Source organism: Bombina bombina, chromosome 3, assembly GCF_027579735.1.
Source record: "Bombina bombina isolate aBomBom1 chromosome 3, aBomBom1.pri, whole genome shotgun sequence".
Classification (NCBI taxonomy): Eukaryota; Metazoa; Chordata; class Amphibia; order Anura; family Bombinatoridae; genus Bombina; species Bombina bombina.
The window spans coordinates 330307035-330324338 of record NC_069501.1 but is presented as its reverse complement, the minus strand read 5'-3'; the positions used below and the strand labels follow the sequence as shown (position 1 = coordinate 330324338).

Below are 17304 nucleotides of genomic sequence, written 5' to 3'. Positions count from 1 at the left end.
GTATGGAAGTTTTATCAGCAGGCAAAATTTCAGATTCAGAAAGTTCTTTACCTTTGGCTGTTTCAGAGGTTGTGTCTTTCAGGTTTAAACTAGAACACCTCCGCCTGTTACTCAGGGAGGTTTTGGTTACTTTAGACGACTGTGATTCCACAGTAGTGGTCGATCCTGCAAGGTTGAGTAAGTTGGACAGATATTTTGGAGTTCTTTCTTACTCAGACGTTTTTCCAGTACCAAAACGAACTTCAGAGATTATTTCCAAGGAATGAGAGAGACCAGGTATACCTTTTTCCCCATCTCCTATTTTTAAGAAGATGTTTCCTATAGCGGACGCTATCAGGGAAACTTGGCAGACAGTTCCTAAGGTAGAAGGAGCTATTTCCACACTAGCCAAGCGAACCACTATTCCCATTGAGGATAGTTGTGCTTTTAAAGATCCCATGGACAAGAAATTGGAGGGTCTACTTAAAAAGATTTATGTTCACCAGGGTCTGCTGTTACAGCCGGCCGCGTGCATTGCTACGGTCACCAGTGCGGCAGCTTATTAGTTTGATGCTTTGTCTGAGTCTCTTAAGACTGAGACTTCTTTAGAGGAGATCCAGGATAGGATTAAATCTCTAAAATTAGCCAATTCTTTTATTACGGATGCTTCTCTGCAAATTACTAAATTGGCAGCTAAGAGTTCAGGGTTTTCTATCCTAGCCCACGGAGCCTTATGGTTGAAACCTTGGTCTGCGGACGTATCATCTAGGTCTAAGCTTCTAGCAATTCCTTAGAAGGGAAATACCTTGTTTGGACCGGGCCTGAAGGAGATTATTTCTGATATCACAGGAGGCAAGGGTCATCTCCTTCCTCAGGATAAGAGAAGTAAACAAAAAGGACAACAAAGTAATTTTCGTTCCTTTCAGAATTTTAAGGGGAATTCTTTATCTTCCTCCTCTAAACAGGAAGGGAACTATTCGCAATCTAAATCTACCTGGAGACCAAACCAGTCTTGGAACAAGGGTAAACAATCCAAGAAGCCTGCTGTTGATTCCAAAACAGCATGAAGGGCATGCCCCCAATCCAGGACCAGATTTGGTAGGGGGCAGGCTCTCTTTTTTTCGTTCAGGCTTGGGTTTGGGACGTTCAGGATCCCTGGGCGGTATAAATAGTGTCTCAGGGATACAAACTGGAATTAAAGAATTTTCCTCCCAGAGGAAGATTTCTTCTTTCAAGATTATCTGCAAACCTGATAAAAAGAGAGGCATTCTTATTTTATGTAAGAGACCTCTCTTCCCTAGGAGTAATTATTCCCATTCCAGCACAGGAACAGGGGCAGGGATTTTATTCAAATCTGTTTGTAGTTCCCAAAAAAGAGGGAACCTTCAGACCTATATTAGATCTCAAGAGTCTAAACAAGTTTCTCAGAGTAACATCATTCAAGATGGAAACTATTCGTACCATTCTTCCATTGATCCAGGAGAGTCAATTTATAACAACAGTGGACTTGAAGGGTGCATACCTTCATGTTCCTATCCACAGAGATCATCACAAGTTCCTAAGGTTTGCTTTTCTGTACAAACACTTTCAGTTTGTGGCTCTTCCTTTCGGACTTGCCATGGCACCCAGAATTTTCACAAAGGTTCTGGGGTCCTTGCTGGCGGTCCTAAGACCACGGGGCATTGCGGTGGTGCCTTATCTGGACGATATTCTAATTCAGGCGCCATCTTGTTAACAAGCAAGGTCCCATACCGACATTGTTCTGTCCTTTCTGAGGACTCACGGGTGAAAGGTGAATCTGGAACAGTGTTCCTTAATCCCGAAAGCAAGGGTGACTTTCTTGGGAACCGTAATCGACTCTGTATCCATGAGAATTTTTCTGACAGAGGTTAGGAAATCAAAGATTCTAGATACCTGTTGAGCCCTTCAGTCCAATCCTCGGCCGTCAGTGGCCCAGAGCATGGAAGTAATCGGACTGATGGTGGCGGCAATGGACATCATTCCGTTTGCTTGGTTTCACCTCAGACCTCTGCAGCTGAACATGCTCAGGCTGTGGAATGGAGATTATGCAGATTTGTCTCCTCGAATAACCCTGGAGCACGAGACAAGGGGTTCTCTTCAATGGTGGTTGTCTCTGGATCATCTATCCCAGGGAACATGCTTTCGCAGACCATCCTGGGTGATTGTGACAACAGATGCCAGCCTTCTAGGGTGGGGAGCTGTCTGGGGTCCTCTAAAGGCTCAGGGGGTGTGGACTATGGCGGAATCTGTTCTTCCTATAAACATCCTGGAACTGAGAGGGATCTTCTATGCTCTTCTGGCCTTGTCTCAGTTGGCTTCGGCCCAGTTCATCAGATTTCAGATGGACAACATAACGACAGTGGCTTACATCAATCATCAAGGAGGAACAAGGAGTTCCTTAGCGATGACTGAGGTAGCCAATATAATCCAGTGGGCGGAGGCCCATTCTTGCCATCTGTCAGCGATCCATATCCCAGGGGTGGACAATTGGGAGGCAGACTTTCTGAGCAGACAGACTTTACATCCGGGAGAGTGGGAACTCAATTCCGGAAGTTTTCTCCAACCTGATTCTCAAATGGGGTCGGCCGGAGTTGGATCTCATGGCATCTCACCAGAATGCCAAGCTCCCGAGATACGGGTCAAGGTCCAGGGATCCCCAGGCAGACCTGATAGATGCTCTGGTGGTTCCTTGGTCCTTCAATCTTGCATACCTATTTCCTCAGTTTGCACTTCTTCCTCTAGTCATTGCTCAAATCAAACAGGAGAGGGCATCAGTGATCCTCATTGCTCCTGCGTGGCCTCGCAGGATTTGGTATGCAGATCTGGTGGAAATGTCATCACTGCCACCTTGGAAACTTCCATTGAGGAAGGACCTTCTCATTTAAGGGCCCTTCCTTCACCCAAATCTAGTTTCTCTGAAGCTGACTGCTTGGAGATTGAACGCTTAATCCTATCCAAGGGGGTTTTCTGATTCGGTCATAGAGACTATGATCCAGGCTCGTAAGCCTGTGACTAGAAAGATTTACCATAAGATATGGCGTAAATATCTTTTTTGATGTGAATCCAAGGGCTACTCATGTAGTAGAGTTAGGATTCCTAGAATTTTGTCTTTTCTCCAAGAAAGATTGGAGAAGGGTTTATCGGCAAGTTCTCTAAAGGGTCAGATCTCTGCCTTATCTATTTTGTTGCACAAACATCTGGCGGGTGCTCCAGATGTTCAGTCCTTTTGTCAGACTTTGGTTAGAATCAGGCCTGTGTTTTAAACCAATTGCTCCTCCATGGAGTCTGAATTTAGTTCTTAAGGTTCTTCAAGGGGTTCCGTTTGAGCCTATGCATTCCTTAGATATTAAGTTATTATCTTGGAAAGTTTTATTTCTTGTTGCCATTTCTTCAGCTCGAACAGTATCTGAGCTTTCAGCATTGCAATACAATTCACCTTATCTTATTTTTCATTGGGATAAGGTAGTTTTACATACTAAACTAGGGTTCCTTCCTAAGGTTGTTTCAGACAGAAACATTAATCAGGAGATTGTTGTTCCTTCCTTGTGTCCTAATCCTTCTTCTCAAAAAGAACGTCTTTTGCACAATTTGGACGTGGTCCGTGCTTTGAAATTTTATTTACAAGCGACTAAGGACTTTCGTCAGTCGTCTTCCTTGTTTGTCATTTTCTCTGGAAAATGTAAGGGTCAGAAAGCTACGGCTACCTCTGTTTCTTTTTGGCTGAAGAGTATCATCCATTTTGCATATGAGACTGCTGGACAGCAGCCTCCTGACAGAGTTATGGCTCATTCCACTAGGGCTGTTGCTTCCTCATGGGCATTCAAAAATGAAGACTAGAAATAACAAAGAGGGCGCCACATAGCGTGATATTGTAGATTCAAAGCCAAAATAGGTGAATAATGTAAAGGCTTACCAGAGGTAATGGCACCGTATGGTAACCGGTGCTGACAGGCAGGCTAACACTTTCAGTGGCTAGCACACTGGGTGGTCTCCGGCAAGCTGTTCACAGGTGATGTTCAGCGTTTCTTTGATTGGCGTCTGTGCGGCTGAAACCTGAGACGCTGCGGTAGAGCAGATACTTTGATACCTTATCCAGGAAGGCTCAAAGGGAGAACCAAGGCAAAAAACAAATGGACAACTTCCGTATATTTAAAATCAGTAGATTTTAATCCATAAAAACTGCTACGCGTTTCTAGACCATAAACCGGTCTTTTCTTCAGGCATACAAACAATGGATACAAATTTTTTAAAATATTAACTTAATATACAATTAAAAACGGAAGTTGTCATAGTTTTCAAAAAAGGACCAATGGGACATGAGTGAATATTCTGAATCTTATTCATGTTGATTGGGCTCAATAGCCTGTGTGCTTCATTAACATTCGCAACTAATATCCCAATGGAATGTTTTTGACTTGTATATCTTTGTCTGCTGCATAAACTTGAATGTTCTAAATAATACCTGCATTATGATGTACAATAAAATGTTTGATTTTCAGATCTAAATACTATATGAATCATATATGATTATGTTCATGCTCTATGTGATGTGAAAAAGATCATGATATGGTAAAATAGCAAATGTTTTGTATTTAAATTGACAGTGATGTGTGTTAGGTTGTTCCGATTTGAACTATAAAAGGATATGCGTGAAAGTGTATAATGAAAAAAAGAATGATGTGTATTGGTCATGAACCAGCAGTGTTGTTTCTTCAACAACACTGCTGGTTCATGACCAATACACATCATTCTTTTTTTCATTATACACTTTCACGCATATCCTTTTATAGTTCAAATCGGAACAACCTAACACACATCACTGTCAATTTAAATACAAAACATTTGCTATTTTACCATATCATGATCTTTTTCACATGACATCACATAGAGCATGAACATAATCATATATGATTCATATAGTATTTAGATCTGAAAATCAAACATTTTATTGTACATCATAATGCAGGTATTATTTAGAACATTCAAGTTTACGCAGCAGACAAAGATATACAAGTCAAAAACATTCCATTGGGATATTAGTTGCGAATGTTAATGAAGCACACAGGCTATTGAGCCCAATCAACATGAATAAGATTCAGAATATTCACTCATGTCCCATTGGTCCTTTTTTGAAAACTATGACAACTTCCGTTTTTAATTGTATATTAAGTTAATATTTTAAAAAATTTGTATCCATTGTTTGTATGCCTGAAGAAAAGACCGGTTTATGGTCTAGAAACGCGTAGCAGTTTTTATGGATTAAAATCTACTGATTTTAAATATACGGAAGTTGTCCATTTGTTTTTTGCCTTGGTTCTCCCTTTGAGCCTTCCTGGATAAGGTATCAAAGTATCTGCTCTACCGCAGCGTCTCAGGTTTCAGCCGCACAGACGCCAATCAAAGAAACGCTGAACATCACCTGTGAACAGCTTGCCGGAGACCACCCAGTGTGCTAGCCACTGAAAGTGTTAGCCTGCCTGTCAGCACCGGTTACCATACGGTGCCATTACCTCTGGTAAGCCTTTACATTATTCACCTATTTTGGCTTTGAATCTACAATATCACGCTATGTGGCGCCCTCTTTGTTATTTCTAATTTACAGACACCTTCCACCTGAAGTCCAGAGGAGCCTCGCAGCCAGCACATTTCTATTGTTGCAAAAGACACAGCACCATTTCTTCATATGGACTAATATGGTTTGTCCATAGACATTAATCACTTTTACTATTTGTTATCAACATATATATTTTTTGTCAGCGCACCCCGTTCACGGTTCGCCAAGGGGTTCCTATTTTATTCAAAAATGAAGCTTCTGTGGAACAGATTTGCAAGGCTGCAACTTGGTCCTCTCTTCACACTTTTTCTAAATTTTACAAATTTGATACTTTTGCCTCAGATGAGGCTGTTTTTGGGAGAAAGGTTCTTCAAGCAGTGGTGCCTTCTGTTTAGGTTCCCTGTCTTGTCGCTCCCTTATCATCCGTGTACTCTAGCTTTGGTATTGTATCCCACAAGTAAGGATGAAATCCGTTAACTCATTGTCTTTAAAAAGAAAAGAAAATTTATGTTTACCTAATAAATTTGTTTCTTTTTAGACACGATGAGTCCACGGCCTGTCCTGTTCTTTGAGACAGGTTATTAATTTTTGTAAACTTCAGACACCTCTGCACCTTGACTTTTCCTTTCTCTTCCTAACTTTGGTCGAATGACTGGAGTGGGAGGGAAGGGAGGAGCTATATGTACAGCTCTGCTGTGGTGCTCTTTGCCTCCTCTTGCTGACCAGGAGGTGAAATCCCACAAGTAAGGATGAAATCTGTGGACTCATTGTGTCTAAAAAGAAACAAATTTATCATGTAAGCATAATTTTTCTTTTTTATTATGCACTTGTTAATGATGTAATTCTACTGCATTGTGTGGTCCTTTAACAAGTGCATAATAAAAAGACAATGCAATAACACCTACTCAATTTGAAACAAACAGTAGATTTTTTTTTCTGGCAAATGTACTGTTTCTCCCATTTTCTGTCTCCCTTTATCATGTGACAGACATCAGCTAATCACAGACTAGTATACATATACCTTGTGAGCTTGCGCACATGCTTAGTAGGATCTTGTTCCTCAGAAAGTGTGTATATAAAAAGACTGTGCAAAATTTGATAATGGAAGTAAATTGAAAAGTATCTTAAAACTGCTCCTCTATCTGAATCATACACGTTTATTTTGACTTGAGTGTCCCTTTCAGATAGAGCATGCAATTTAAAAAAAAAAAAAACAAGTGTATTTCTACTATCTAATTTACTTCATTCTCTCTGTATACGTAGGTAGGTACAGGGGCAGCAATGGTCTTTTAGTTGTTAAATGGTGATTGGTGGCTGTGCACATATACCTTTTTGTCATTAGCTTATCTAATGTGTTCAGCTAGCTCCCTATTAATGTACTGTTGTTCCTTCAAAAAGGATACCAAAAGAATGAAGCAATGTGATAATAGAAGTAAATTGGAAATTTGTTTAAAATTGTATGCTCTTACCTGATTCATAAAAGAAAAAAATGGGTTTCATGTTCCTTTTATGGCAAAAACACAAAGAAAAAGATTTATCTGTCTGTAAAAATGCTTTCAATATGAATTTGATTATTGAACATTGCTGCTAAAAATCGTTATATTTAACACTTTTGTTACTTCTTTTCAAATTTTGAATGTTTGTACAACATTCTAACATTCATTTAATGTAATAGTATTTTTGATGCTATCTTTAAATGTAATATAATATTTGATTCAAATTTCTTTTATGTAAATGGCAAGAGTCCATGAGCTAGTGATGTATGGGATATACATTCCTACCAGGAGGGGCAAAGTTTCCCAAACCTCAAAATGCATATAAATACACCTCTCACAACACACATACTTTAGTTTTACAAACTTTGCCTCCTATGGAGGTGGTGAAGTAAGTTTGTGCTTGATTTTTATGTTTTCTTCTATGATAAGCGCTTTCTGAAGCCCAATTCCTCTCAGAGTACAGAGTTTGTCAGAGGGGCGTGAAGAGAGTATTGCCTGTTAATTTTTTATGGTTTCACTCATGGGAAATCTTTTCAAGGGTTCTCTGTTATCGGTCTTAGGGATTCATCTCCTACCTCCCTTTTCAGATTGACGATATACTCTTATATACCATTACCTTTGCTGATAGTTTTCAGTACTGGTTTTGCTGTCTGCTATATGTGGATGGGTGTCTTCGGTAAGTATGTATCATTATTTAAGACACTCTCAGCTTTGTTTGGCGCTTTATGTATTAATATAAAGCTTAAAATATATGTGTATTTCCCTTTGCAGTCTAACAGTTTCAGTATGAGAATCATATGTTGGGAAGTTATTTTTTAAAATTTTCTTACCTGGGGTTTAGTCTTTTTTTCCAATTTGACTTGTTTTTTCCTTCAATTTCGCTAGCAAATCCAGGCTCACGAGGGCGCAAAATTCGGGTATTTATTGCGAAAATTTTTGTATGCAAATTTACGTCTCTAGTGTCGCAAGTTTCATAATTTCCTGCGTCTTTATTGACGTTAGTTTGGCGCGAATTCATGCTTGTTATGACGTGAGTTGTGTCATTTCCAGGATGTTGCCGTCAAATATTTTTGGGGTTATATTACCCCACTTCCTTTATGCTCCCTGTTCTCGTTATATTCTAGAGGGCTATGCTGTTTTCTTTTTTGCTTATTTAGCATATGCATTTTTTCCCATTCCTGAAACTGCTAAATGAGGAAATTTGGATATTTTGTTTAAATGTTATTTTTTCTGTTACATTTTGCAAGATGTTTCAGTCTGATCCTGTCTCAGAAGGTACTGTAGTAACCATGCTGCCTGAACACAGTTCTACCAAAGCTAAGTGTATCTCTTGTAAGCAAACTGAGACTATATCTCTGGCTATATTATGTAACAGTTGTCATGATAAGCTTTTGCATGCCGATAATGTTTCTATTAGTACTAGTACAGCACCTGTTGTTCCCTGATCATCTAATGTACATGATATCCCTGTTGATATGAAAAATTATATTGCTGATGCAATACAGAAAGCTATGTCTGCTATTCCACCACCTAATAAACGTAAAAGGTCTTTTAAAACTTCTCACAAAACTGATGAAATTTGTGATGACCGACAACATACTGAAATATCCTCCTCTGAAGAGGATCTCTCTGCTTCAGAAGATCCTACTTCCAACATGGAAATTGCTAAATCTTCTTATCTTTTTAAGATTGAATATATTCAGTCTTTGTTGAAAGAAGTATTGGTTACTTTGGGTATTAAGGAGTCTGATCCTCTTGATAACAAAACCAGTAAACTTTTAAATTCTGTTTTTAAACCTTCTGATTACTCCTGAGGTTTTTCCTGTTCCGGGTGTGGTTTCTGATGTGATTGCTATGGAATGGTCTAAGCCTGGTGCTTCTTTTAATCCTTCTTCTAGATTTAAGAAGTTATATCCTTTACCAGTGGCTAATTTGGAGCTTTGGGGAAAAGTCCCTAAGGTTGATGGGGCTATTTCTACTCTTGCCAAACGTACTAGTATTCCTATGGGATATAGTACTTCTTTTAAGGATCCTTTAGATAGGAAAATTTAATCTTATCTAAGGAAAGCTTATTTACATTCTGGCTATATTCTCAGGCCTGCCATTTCTATTGCTGATATTGCGGCTGCATCAACTTTTTGGTTGGATAGCTTAGCACATCATTAAACAGATCCTGATTTGTCTAGCATTGTTCGTTTGCTTAAACATGCTAATCATTTTATCTGTGATGCTATTTTTGATAGTATCAAGATTAATGTTAAATCTATGTCTTTAGCTATTCTGGCTAGAAGAGCTTTATGGCTTAAATCATGGAATGCTGGCATGTTATCTAAATCTAGATTACTATCCCTATCTTTCCAGGGTAATAATTTACTTTGGCTCTCAGTTGGACTCTATTATTTCCACTATCACTGTGGGGAAGGGAGTTTTTTTTGCACCAAGATAAAAAGTCTAAGGGTAAATCTAAAGCTTCTAATCGGTTTTGTTCCTTTCGTCACAATAGAGAACTGAAAACCACTCCTTCCCCTAAAGACTCTGGCTCCAATTGGAAGCCATCTTCAAGTTGAAATAAATCCAAGCCTTATAAGAAGCCAAAGCCAGCCCCCAAGACTGCATGAAGGTGTGGCCCTCAATCCAGTTCAACTGGTGGGGGGCAGATTGAAATTATTTCAAAACATTTGGGCAGATTCTGTTCAGAATCAGTGGATTCAGAGCGTTGTTTCTCAAGGGTATCAAATGGGTTTCAGAATAAGACCTGTGAGAAAATTCTTTCTCTCTCATGTTCCAACAAATCCTGTGAAAGCTCAGGCTTTTCTGAAGTGTGTTTCAGGTCTGGAGTTTTCAGGGGTGATTATACCAGTTCCACTTAAGGAACAGGGTCTGGGTTTTTATTCAAATCTATTCATTGTCCCAAAGAAAGAAAATGCATTCAGACCAGTTCTGGATCTGAAGTTTTTGAATCGTTTTGTAAGAGTCCCAATTTTCAAGATGGTGATTATAAGGACTATTCTGCCTTTCTTCAGCAAGGTCATTACATGTCTGCAATAGACTTACAGGATACATATCTTCACATTCCGATTCATCCAGATCACTGTCGGTTTCTGAGATTCTCTTTTCTAGACAAGCATTATTAATTTGTCGCTCTTCCATTTGGCCTAGCGACAGCTCCAAGAATCTTTTCGAAGGTTCTCGGTGCCCTTCTATCTGTAATCAGAAAGCAGGGTATCGTGGTGTTTCCTTATTTGGACGATATCTTGGTACTAGCTCAATATTTTCATTTAGCAGAATCTCATATGAATCAACTAGTGTCGTTTCTTCAAAGACATGGTTGGAGGATCAATTTACAAAAGAGTTTCTTGATTCCTCAGACGAAGGTCACCTTTTTAGGTTTCCAGATAGATTCAGTGTCCATGACCCTGTCTTTAACAGACAAGAGACAAATGAAATTGGTTTCAACCTGTCGAAACCTTCAGTCTCGATCATTCCCTTCAGTGGCTATGTGCATAGAAGTTTTAGGTTTCATGACTGCAGCATTGGATGCGATCCCCTTTGCTCATTTTCATATGATACCTCTGCAGCTTTGCATGTTGAATCAATGGTGCAGGGATTTTACTCGGATATCAGCATTCTACTCTCTCTGACTTGGTGGTTAGACCATCATCGTATTATTCAAGGGGTCTCTTTTGTTCATCCTTCCTGGACTGTAGTCTCAACAGATGCAAGTCTTTCAGGTTGGGGAGCTGTCTGGGGGTCTCTGACAGCACAAGGGGTTTGAATCCTCTAGAGGCGAGGCTACCAATCAATATCTTAGAACTCCGTGCTATTTTCATGTCTCTTCAGGCTTGGCCTCTATTAAAGAGATAACTTTTCATTCGCTTTCAGACAGACAATATTACAACTGGGGCATATGTCAATCATCACGGAGGGACTCCCAGTCCTTTAGCAATGAAAGAAGTATCACAGATACTTTCTTGGGCGGAATCCAACTCTTTTCTAAAATCTGCGATTCATATTCCAGGTGTAGACAATTGGGAAGCGGATTATCTCAGCCATCAGACTTTGCATCTGGGGAGTGGTCTCTCCATCCAGATGTTTTTTCAGATTGTACAGATGTGGGGTCTTTCAGAAATCGATCTGATGGCTTCCCATCTAAAAAAACTTCCCTTAGGGCCCCGCCTCCCTTAGTTCTGTATAGCATGCAAATAAACAATCCATCAAGAGCGGTAATGCAATGAAAAATGAAAACAGTTACCATGTATCTTCAGTGCTATTAAAGAGATAATCTGTGTTGCCTTCTACCTTTGCTTCATTAGAGCTGCTCAGCTTCTCACGTCGTACCACACCTCCTCTGTATGCCTGATGACATTAGAGCCACCTGCAGCCGTAGAATCCTGGACGTGTAGATAGGAGTGGAGTTCCCGTGCTCCACAAATTGAATAAGAGGAGATAGATCCTGCTGTACGTCCTGGGTTAGGAGCATAGACAAAAATACTCCAGCAGTATACTTAAAAAAGGAAAAAAACTTTATTGCATCATAATAAAAAAGTGAAAAGACTCTATGTAAGAGAAAGCAGTAAAACATCTGACCGGTTTCGGCCCAAAATAACCGTAGTCATAGATATGTTTAGTGTGTTCATGTGACACTATTTATACCCCTTAACCCCTCCTCTTGTGGGGGGGTTACATCTTTAAAAACATGCTTAACTCTATAAATACAAGTAATTTATTCTATTGTCAGACACTGGTTAATTAGTGTTTTACATTGCAAACATTATAAAATACAAGCTGTATTATATTCAAAGCAAAGTTAATATATTTATATACACAATATGCAAATTAATAGTATATACATATCAATTAAAGGATATATAGTGAATAAAGCAGAAGCGCTTAGACTTTAAACACCAGTGCCTGAGTGTAATGACTGCGACTGAAGTGGCTAAGGCAGTGTTTGAAAATAGAGAGAACTAGCTAGTATAAATCTCTAATACTATATGTGACTATGCACAGAGATAAAGATAATAGAAAATATGATACATAATCGAGGTGTAAAACCCTTCGCTTATACATTAGTTTTACATGGACTCTTACTAGATGTACTGGTAAGAGGGCATAGATTATTAATTATTAACAAGAGAAGGATTGGCATAGGACCACAGTAGGAGCCCAATACAATATTACCGTAGCTAGTTCATTGAGTCTATGAAAACTGGAATTATAGGTACATAGTCCAAAGACAGCTAGATATGCTCATGTAGGAGATAATGCAGAATTGTATATATTAATATACTACATCAAATGTATAACAACAACTTTTTGAGCATAAACCAGAAATATGACCCCTATTTACCTAGAATGAATTTAGACAAAACACCAGATAAGTACTGTATCTTAAAGTGTACTACCTATACAGTGCTCTTAGTACTTCAAATGGCAAGATGGCTCTATTAGGAGCAACTAGAACTAAACAGAGTGCTCCTTGAGCTTAAAATTAAGTATAGTTATTATTTAGAGAATAAAAAATACTGGTGTCAATAATTTTAAGGTCCTAATTTATCTACGCCAATAATTGATGATATCAAATTCTGAGTTGAAACCTCCAGGAAGCAGGCTACCGAGCTTATGTATCCAGTAGATCTCTTGTCTGGATAATATCTGAAATTTGTCCACCCCCTTGGGGGTCTGGAAATTTGTTTGATAGCCTGCCCCCTGAAGGTTCCAACGTCACCTCCATGTATCTCCAAAAAATGTTTAGAGAGGGCGGAAACCGCTCTCTCTTGTGATACATAGGACAGGTGTTCTCTGATATCTATGTTTGCCCACAGTCCGGGTGGTCCTCCCTACATATTGTTTGTGGCACTGTGTGCATTCAATTAGATATACAACATATTTGCTACCACATTTGATACATCCCTTGGTGTCAAAGACTTGATATGTAGAGGCTGAAGTGAAGTTCTTGGAAACATTCATGTGATCACATGATTTACATGTCTTTTTGCCACATTTGTATGTTCCCTTAACTTGTAGCCTGGAGCTGCCACTGCCTTCCTTTTGGAGGAGACTTGGAGACAGCAATTTTCCCAATGATAGATTGCACTTATAGACAAAATTACAGCCATCACTTATGACCTTGTGTAAAATCCTGTTGCCGCGCAAGATGGGTAGATTTTTTTCTCATCACCTGGTAATACCGATTTGAATAAGCTGTCACCAAGGTAGGCTTGGTTTTCGTTTGTGGATGATTCTTTATGGTTTTGTGTTTTTTTGTTCAAAAAGTTGATTTCTGTCCATTAAGTTTACTTCCCAAAAGGCTTTATTTATTACTTTTTTGGGGTAGCCCATAACTTTAGCCTTTTCTTTAGATCTTCACTCTCTTTAAGGAAATCCACCTCCAGGATACAGTTCCGCTTAATCCGCATAAATTGACCCTTTGCTATGCCTTTGAACACATGTCCAGGATGGCTACTACGGGCATGCAGGACGGTGTTCCCAGAGATGGGCTTCCTATAGAGAGATGAAGAAATTCTTCTGGACTCGCAATCTGATGTTAGGGTAATATCCAAATAGTTAATCACATTCTGATTTCACTCAAATGTGAATTTCAGGCCTATTTCATTTTGATTGAAATATTCAACCAATTCCCCTGCTTGTTGGTAGTCAGCTGACCAGATGATAAGCAGGTCATCAATAAATCTCATATATTTGACGAAATACTGAGAATATTTGTTTTCCCCTCCATAGACGTGGAAACGCTCCCACCACCCCATAAATAAGTTAGCATAGGAGGGGGCAAATTTGGCTCCCATTGTGGTTCCACGCCTCTGGAGGTAGAACACATCTGAAAACATAAAGGTATGCTGAAGAATAAATTGAACAACTTTTACTATAAAATCTTTGTGTTCAGGGATCAAATTGGTGCCTCTATCCAGAAAGTATGACACTGCTTGTAACCCATAGTTGTGTGGTATAGAGGAATATAGGGATACAATGTTACCCAACTATATCTGGGTTCCCAAACAGTGTCCTCCAATCTGGACAATGCATGCAAAGCATCCCTTACAAAGCTACGGAGTTGTTGAACCAGGGGTTGGAGATATTGGTCTACCCATTTGGACAGTGGTACTTCTAATAAAGAACCTATGCCTGCTACTATGGGCCTGCCTTGTACATAGGTAAGACTTTTATGGACTTTTGGAAAATGGTGGAAAATGGGCATTATCGGGTTGTCTACCATCATACAGTCATATGTCTGTTTATCTATAATGCCCATTTCCACACCATCGTCCAAGAGATCTCTTAGTAGTTCCTTGTATTGGGTTGTGGGGTCCCTAGACAATTTCATATAGGCTTCAGGATCAGACAACTGCCTGTTTGCTTCTTCGATGTATATGTTTTTGTCTAGCACTACATGCTTCCGCCCTTATCTGATTGGCGAATAAAGATTTCTTTGTTATTCTGAAGTTTTGTAATTGTTTCTCTTTCTAACCGTGTTAGATTGGACTGGTTGCCTGATTCTGTGCTGGCTAATAGTGTAAGATCCTCCACTACCCTCTTATGAAATACCTCCAAACCTTTACCTCTAGATTGTAGAGGATAAAAGTTTGATCTAGATCTCATTGTATGTTGCATGTAATTTGTTGGTCCTGGGAAAGTCATGTCTCCCTGTGTGTTGCTCAGATCTTCCAGATCCGTCAAAGCGCATACATTACCAAATGACATGTCAAATTGACATGCTACCTGACGATGTATATCAATAGTATCCCTCTCATCAGGCCCAGTATCTAAGAATAATTTCCTATTGGTTAGGTCTCTCACTAACTTATTTACGTCCATAATGGTTTGGAACAGATCGAAATTGCGTGAAGAGACAAAAATCAGACCATATTCCAGAACCTTCCTCTTGATGTCCATCACCTGATAAGATGATAAATTAATGACAGTATGGTCACTTATTGGTATCTGTGTCTCTGTGTATTTATGTTGTCTCTCACTGGATACCTCTGCTGCTGTGTATTTGCTATCTCTGTTCTCTGAGAGTATACTCACCTGTCCTCTGGGTCGTCTTGGGTCCCACTGAAAAACCTGTGTATTTGGTTCGGGCTCTTGTGTCATTTATTCTCGTGAGATGTTCCCCTGGTAGTAATGAGATCGCCCCCTTCTCTGGCATCCACCCCCTCCCCTCTTAGGTATTGCTCCAGTCCACTTTGGATCTTTCAGAATGCTTTTAGGTAAGCTATTAGTTTTAATATTTTTTATTATTTCTGGTGCTTCTCCATCAGAGCCGGAACAACCGTCATTATCAAAACTCGATGCAAATCTTTCCTCATCAGTTAGTTCTTGCTCAGTCAGAGAAAGCTACTTTCTTGGGTCCTTACTCTTTTTGTTGTGTAGTTCTACCTTTATTTGGTTTGTGTTATTGTATATCTTGACCCCTATTATGGTTTCCTTGATTTCTATTATGTGTTTGTGACCATTGTCTACCTCTCTTGGAAAGTATTCTTCCATTTGGCTATCTCTTCTGCTAGAAGAGTTTCTGAATTGTCTGCTCTCTCTTGTGAGTCTCCTTTTCTGATTTTCCATCAGGATAAAGCTGTTTTGCGGACTTTGTTTAAATTTCTTCTTAAGGTTGTGAATTCTAACAATATTAGTAGGGAAATTGTTGTTCCTTCCTTGTGTCCAAATCCTAAGAATTCACTTGAAAATTTGTTACACTCTTTGGATGTGGTAAGGGCTTTGAAATACTATATTGAGGCTACTAAGGATTTCAGGAAGACTTCTAGTCTATTTGTTGTCTTTTCTGGTTCTAGGAAAGGTCAGAAAGCCTTTGCCATTTCTTTGGCATCTTGGTTAAAGCTTTTGATTCACAAGGTTTATTTGGAGGCGGGACAGTTTCCACCTCAAAGAATTACAGCTCATTCTAATAGATCAGTTGCCACTTCTTGTGCTTTTAAAAAGGCAGCTTCAGTTGATCAGATTTGCAAAGCAGCAACTTGGTCTTCTTTGCATACATTTACAACATTTTACCATTTTGATGTATTTGCTTCTTCTGAAGCAGTCTTTGGTAGAAAAGTTTTTCAGGCAGCTGTCTTAGTTTGATTCTTCTGTTTATAAGAAGAACTTATTTTTTTTTATTTAATTTCTAAGCGGAAATCGCTGTTTTTATTTTATCCCTCCCTCTCTAGGGACTCTTCTGTGGACTTCCACATCTTGGGTATTTTATCCCATACGTCACTAGCTCATGGACTCTTGCCATTTACATGAAAGAAAACATAATTTATGTAAGAACTTACCTGATAAATTAATTTATTTCATAATGGCAAGAGTCCATGCGGCCCACCCTGTTTTTGGTGGTTATATTTTTTGTATAAAAGTACAATAATTTTTTTTCCAGTTACTCTTTTTTTACTCCTTTTTACACCTCACTACTTGGCTATACGTTAAACTGAAGTATGTGTGTGGTGGGAGGTGTATTTTTAGGCATTTTGAGGTTTGGGAAACTTTGCCCCTCCTGGTAGGCATGTATATCCCATACATCACTAGCTCATGGACTCTTGCCATTATGAAAGAAATTAATTTATCAGGTAAGTTCCTACATAAATTTATGTTTTTTCTAATTCAAAAATTGCATAATTTGAATTGAATTTTGCAATATTTGAATTAGAAAAATTTGAATCTATGTATTTGCTAGAGTATTTCTAATGCTCTCTTTGAATGTAATATTTGAATGAGACAATTCCCTAGCACATGAGCTATTAAACTTCTGAATAGTATTTGTTAAATTGAATGTTACATTCAAAATTTCAAATGAGGATATTTAATATAATTATGAACATTCTAACACCAAAGTAACAATCGAAAACTGGAAATAACATTCAGTTACATTCTTATCAATATTCAATTGTTCAAAATGAATGTCCACAGGACTATTCGTTCTACCAAGTGAATTGAACTTTCACCACATTTGCCAATCCCTACTAATAACCTTCAAGCTTCATCATTCCATTCCCTCTTCTTTGGCTCCAATGTCATTGTTCCTTTCATTTTATTTTTACCTTACCTTTCCAATAAAGTGCATATTTCACCAGAATGAGTGCACAGTTTTTATTTTGATCCATCCCTAGCAAGATACTCTTACATGACTGAAACTACAAAGGTTTATGGGAAAAGTGGAGGTGTGAGAAAGCATAATGCAAATCTAGCAGAGGGGTTGACAAATCCATGATGCCAGGGAGTCCCATTTTACTAGAATTGGAC

The 17304-nt window shown here is 38.8% G+C and overlaps 1 protein-coding gene across 1 annotated transcript in view; it reads left to right on the top strand.

Annotated features, from left to right (window-relative positions):
- The window catches only part of PRKX (protein kinase cAMP-dependent X-linked catalytic subunit), a 352993-nt gene that overhangs the window by 245362 nt on the left and 90327 nt on the right, over positions 1–17304 (top strand). The gene's annotated exons all lie outside the window — the stretch shown is intronic.